We start from the raw sequence: 6,147 nt of genomic DNA, 5'->3' as shown, positions 1-6,147 counted from the left end.
AAAAAGATAGAAGACAAAATCTCAGGCATAGACAATATCTTAGAGGATACTGACACAATAGTCAAAGAAAACACAAAATGTGAAAAATTCCTAACCCAAAACATCCTGGAAATCCAGGGGACTATGAAAAGACGAAATTGAAAAATAATAGCAATAGAAGAGAGTAAACAAGTCCCAGCTCAAAGGACCAGAAAACATCTGGTGATGGTGAGAGTCAGGTGTAAGAACCTAAGCAAGAGAAACCAAGGCCACTTGGCATCATCAGAACCCATTTCTCCCACCACAGCAAGTACTGGATACCCCAACACATGGGAAAAGCAACAGTATGATTTAAAAATCACATCTTATGATGATGTTGGAGTACTTTAAAAAGGGCATAAATAACTCCATTAAAGAAATTCAGAATAACACAGGTAAACAGGTAGAAGCCCTTAAGGGGGAAACCCAAAAGTTCCTTAAAAAAATTACAGGAAAATACAACCAAACACATGAAGGAATTGAACAAAATCATCCAGGATCTAAAAATGGAAATAAAAAACAATAAAGAAATAAAAAAGAGAGAAAAACCTGGAGATAGAACACCAAGGAAATAGATCAGGAGTCATAGATACAAGCATCATCAAAGGAATATAAAAGATAGAAGAGAAGATATCAGGGGCAGAAGATACCATAGAAAACATTGACAAAATAGACAAAGAAAAGGCAAAAAGGCAAAAAGCTCCTAACCCAAAACATCCAAGAAATCCAGGACACAATGAGAAGATCAAGCTTTAGGTAATAGGTATAGAAGAGAATGAAGATTGCCAGTGTAAAAGGACAGTAAATATCTTCAACAAAATTATAGAAGAAAACGTCCCTAACCTAAAGAAAGATGCCCACAAAGATAAGAAGCACACAGAACACCAAATAGATTGGACTGGAAAAGAAATTCCTCCTGTCACATAATAGTCAAAACACCGAATGCACAAAACAAAGAAAATATTAAAAGCAGTAAGGGAAGAAGATCAAGTAAGATATAAAGGCAGACCTATCAAAATTATACCAGACTTCTCAACAGAGACTAAGAAAGCTAGAAGATCCTGGGCAGATGTCATATAGACCCTAAGAGAACACAAATGCCAATAAAGGCTACTATATCCAAAACGCTCTCGATAAACATATAGATGGAGAAGCCAAGGTATTCCATGACAAAACCAAATTTATACAATATCTTTCCACAAATCCAGCCGTACAAAAGATAATAAATGAAAAACTCCAACACAAGGAAGGAAACTACACCCTAGAAAAGCAAGCAAGTAGTGTTTTTTAACTAACTGAAAAGAAGATAGCCACCCAAACATAATTGCACCTCTAACAACAAAAATAATAGGAATCAAAAGTCATTGGTCCCCAATATCTCTCAACATCAATGAACTCAATTACCCAATAAAAAGACATAAACTAACAGACAGTATACATAAATATGACCCAGCATTTTGTTGCATATAGGAAACACATCTCAGTGACAAAAAACATTTCCTCAGAATAAAAGACTGGAAAAATTTTTCCCAAGCAAATGCTCCCAAGAAACAAGCTGGAGTAGCCATTCTAATATAGAAGGAAATAGACCTTCAACTAAGAGTTATCCAAAAAGATAAGGAATAATACTTCATACTCAACAAAGGAAAAAAACCCACCAAGATGAACTCTCAATTTTTAATATCTATGCTCCAAATGCAAGGGCATCAATATTCATAAAAGAAACCTTACTAAAGCTCAAAGCACACATGGCACCTCATACAATATAGTAGGAGACTTCAACACCCCACTCTCATTAATGGACATATCACGGACACAGAAAATAAACAGAGAGATAGAGAAACTAACAGAAGTTATGAACCAAATAGATTTAACATATCTATAAAACATTTCATCCTAAAACAAAAGAATATATCTTCTTCTCAGCACCTCATGGTACATTCTCCAAAATTGACCATATAATTGGTCACAAAACAGACCTCAACAGATACAAGAAGATAGAGCTAATTCCATGTATCCTAGGAGGTCATCATGGACTAAGGCTAGTCTTCAATCACAACAAAAAGAAAGAAAGCACACATACACATGGAAGCTGAACAATGCACTACTCAGTAATAACTTGGTAAAGGTAGAAATAAAGAAATTAAAGACATTTTAAAATGTAATGAAAACAAAGGCAGAATATACCCAAACATATGAGACATAATGAAAGCAGTGCTAAGAGGAAAATTCATAGCTCTGAGTACCTCCAAAAAGAGAGAGCATACACTAGCAGCTTGATAGCACACCTGAAAGCTCCAGAACTCAAAGAAGCAAATTCAGCCAAGAGAAGTAGATTCCAGGAAATAATCAAACTCAGGGCTGAAATCAACCAAGTAGAAACAAAAAGAACTATACAAAGAATCAACAAAACCAGGAGCTGGTTCTTTGAGAAAATAAACAAGATAGATAAACCCTTAGCCAGACTAACCAGAGGGCACAAAGAAAGTATCCAAATTAATAAAATCAGAAATGAAAAGAGAGACATAACAACAGAAACTGAGGAAATCCAAAACATCATCAAATCCTACTACAAAAGCCTATAATTCACAAAACTGGAAAATCTGGACAAAATGCACAATTTTCTAGACAGATACCAGGTACCAAAGTTTAATCAGGATCAGATAAACCATCTAAACATTCCCATAATCCCTAAAGAAATAGAAGCAGTCATTAATAGTCTCCCAACCAAACAAAGGGCAGGACCAGAAGGGTTTGGTGCTGAATTCTATCAGACCTTCATACATGGACTGACCCTGGGCTCCAACCTCATAGGTAGCAATGAATAGCCTAGTAAGAACACCAGTGGAAGGAAGCCCTTGGTCCCCTGCCAAGACTGAACCCCAGTGAATGTGATTATTGGGGCAGGCGGTAATGGGGGAGGATGGGAGGAGAACACCATAGAGAAGGGGAGGGGGGGGAGGGATGTTGGCCTGGAAACAGGAAAAGGGAATAACAATAAATATAAGTAAAGAAATACCCAAGTTAATAAAGATGAAAAAAAGTATTGGGAGGATCAGGAATTTCAAGGTATATACCTAAACATAGTAAAAGCATTATACAGCAAACCAGTAGCCAACATCAAGATAAATGAAGAGAAACTTGAAATAATCCCACTAAAATCAGGGACTAGACAAGTCTACCCACTCTCTCCCTACCTATTAAATATAGTACTTGCAGTCCTTTCCAGAGCAATTAGACAACAAAAGAGGTCAAAGGGATACAAATTTGAAAAGAAGTCAAAATATCACTATTTGCAGATAATATGATAGTTTAGTTAAGTGACTCCAAAAATTTCACCAGAGAACTCCTACAGCCAAGAAACAACTTCAGCAAAGTGGCAGGATATAAAATTAACTCAAACAATCAGTAGCCTTCCTCTACACAAAGGGTAAACAGGCTGAGAAAGAAATTAGAGAAATGAAAGCCTTCACTATATTCAGAAATAATATAAAATACCTCAGTATGACTCTAACCAAGCAAGTGAAAGATCTGTATGATAAGAACTTCAAGTCCCTGAAGAAAGAAATTGAAGATCTCAGAAGATGGAAAGATCTCCCATGCTCATGGATCGGCAGGATTAATATAGTAAAAATGGCCATTTTACCAAAAGTGATCTACAGATTCAATGTAATCCCAATCAAAATTCCAACTCAATTCTTCATAGTGTTAGAAAGAGCAATTTTCAAATTTGTCATTCGGAATAACAAATAACCCATGATAGTGAAAACTATTCTCAACAGTAAAAGAACTTCTGGGGGAATCACCATCTCTGACCTCAAGCTGTATTACAGAGCAATCATGATAGAAACTGTATGGTATTTGACAATGATGCCAAACATAAACAACGGAAAAAAAGAAAGCATCTTCAATAAATGGTGGTGGTCTAGTTGGCTGTCTGTATGTAGAAAAATGAAAATAGATCCATATTTGTCACCTTGCACAAAGCTGAAGTCCAAGTTTATCAAGGACCTCAACAAAAAACCATATACACTTAATCTAATACAACAGAATGTATGAAAGAGTCTTAAACCCATTGGCACTGGGGGAAATTTCTCAAGTAGAACTCTAATGGTTCAGGCTCTAAGATCCAGAATTGATAAATGGGACCTCATCAAACTTAAAAGTTTCTGCAAGGCAAAGGACATAGTCAATGGGACAAATTCGCAACCTCTGGATTGGGAAGGTAACTTCACCAACTCCATATCCAATAGAGGGCTAATATGCAAAATATATAAAGAACTCAAGAAACTAGCCACCAAAAAACTAAAAAATACAATAAAAAAATGGGTTATAGGGAGGAAGCAGCAGCACCAGATCCAAGATGGCAGTCACTAGGAGGCCGATGTACGAGTTGGAGAGAACTATAAATGTGGAATGAAAAACTTCCATAACATCTAGGTTGATGAAGCTAATTTATTCACTTGGCAAGGGCTTATTGTTCCTAAGAACTCTCCATATGATGAGGGAGCCTGCAGAATTGAAGTATCTGCCTCTATCTCAGTAAGCTGCTTGTTGGCCCTTTAAGAGGATGACCATGCTAGGCTCCTGTCTGTAATCTGGTTCTTGAGATTCCAGCAGAGCATTCATTCCAACCACCCAAGATCACATTTCAAACAAAGTTATCCCACCCTAACATAGATGAGAAGGGGCAGCTCTGTCTGCCAGTAATTACTGCTGAAAACTTGAAGCCAGTCACCAAGACTCTCCACGTAATCTAGTGCCTCATATTACTGGTGATTGACTTCCAGCTTGAGCACCCACTCTGGGCTGACTTAGAGGAAGAATACTCTTAAGGACCGACCTTAAAAAATGCTGAAGAGTTTACAAAGAAATATGGGGGAAAGCGACCTGTGGACTAAAATCTGCCATGCGTGATTTCAGCAAGTTTGAGCAGAGATCCTGAGCAGTACTTTCGGACATCCAGCAAAGCAGGACTCTGTAGACATTGACATGTGCCACTAACTGGCATCACCTTGTGAGAGTTACTATCTTTCTACAGTTTCCTTACTCAAAAGTGGTCTAAGTAACCCATAAAGAAGGATTAAAAATTCAGATGTTCTAAAAAGATGGGGTATAGACCAAACAGAGAACTTATAACAGAGGAATCTCAAGAACCAGATTACAGACAGGAGTTTAGCATGGCTATCCTCTGAAAGGGCCAACAAGCAGCTTACTGAGATAGAGGCAGATACTTATACCCAATCAATGTACTGAAGTCAGGAACTCCGGTGGCTGAATTAGGAAAAGGCTGGAAGAAGCTAAGAAGAGGGCTACCCCATAGGAAGACCAGTAGTTTCAACTAACCTGGATCTCTGAGATCTCGCAGACACTGGATCACCAACCAGACAGCATACACGAGCTAGTCCGAGGCCTCATACACATATACAGAAGAGGACTTCCTGGTCTGCCCTCAGTGGGAAAGAACTAGGCCTCAAGGAGTGGGAAGGCCTGGCAGGGGTGGGGGTATGGGTGGGGGGGTGAGATGGGGACATCCTCTTGGATTCAGGGACTAGAAGGCATGGGATGAGGAACTGTGTGTGTGGGAGGGGAAAAATTTGAGTTTAAATTTTTTTTAAAAAAGAAGTCTTTAACCTATATGCAGTCACGAGGTCTCTCCTGGAACCCTATGCAACAACAACAACAACAACAATAATGGACACTGATATTAAAAAACCCTAATGTAATATATGAAAATAGCTAGCAAGCAAAGTCTTCAATACTCCAACACATGGATATGGAAAATATTTAAGGTGATATCAATTACCATACTCTGGTTTTTATATTTTATAGACACATTCATATAGTGTGTTCTACACCACTACATGTATGGCATTTGTCATAAGGAATAATTGAAAGTAAAGTCTATTTTAACCTAATTGCTCATATATATATGCTTATATATATATATGCATATGTATATATAAAACTATAACTGTTTTATGTCAGAAACAAAATCATTGAAAAATCCAGTGCATCCATAATGAAGAATATCTTTGTTAGGCTAACACACTACCAAGGTTGGGGAAGGACTCTGTGAGCTTGACTGTATGACAACGGAAAAGTCTCAAGTTATAAAGCCAAGAGAAC

The 6,147-nt window shown here is 37.6% G+C and overlaps 1 pseudogene; it reads left to right on the top strand.

Annotated features, from left to right (window-relative positions):
• The first annotated feature begins 4,381 nt into the window (after nucleotides 1–4,381).
• On the top strand, nucleotides 4,382–4,919 carry LOC116888647 (annotated as a pseudogene).
• The last annotated feature ends 1,228 nt before the right edge of the window (nucleotides 4,920–6,147 follow it).

This window comes from Rattus rattus, chromosome 1, assembly GCF_011064425.1.
Source record: "Rattus rattus isolate New Zealand chromosome 1, Rrattus_CSIRO_v1, whole genome shotgun sequence".
NCBI lineage: Eukaryota > Metazoa > Chordata > Mammalia > Rodentia > Muridae > Rattus > Rattus rattus.
The sequence above is the reverse complement of the archived record's forward strand: the minus strand, read 5'-3'. Positions and strand labels throughout refer to the sequence as shown.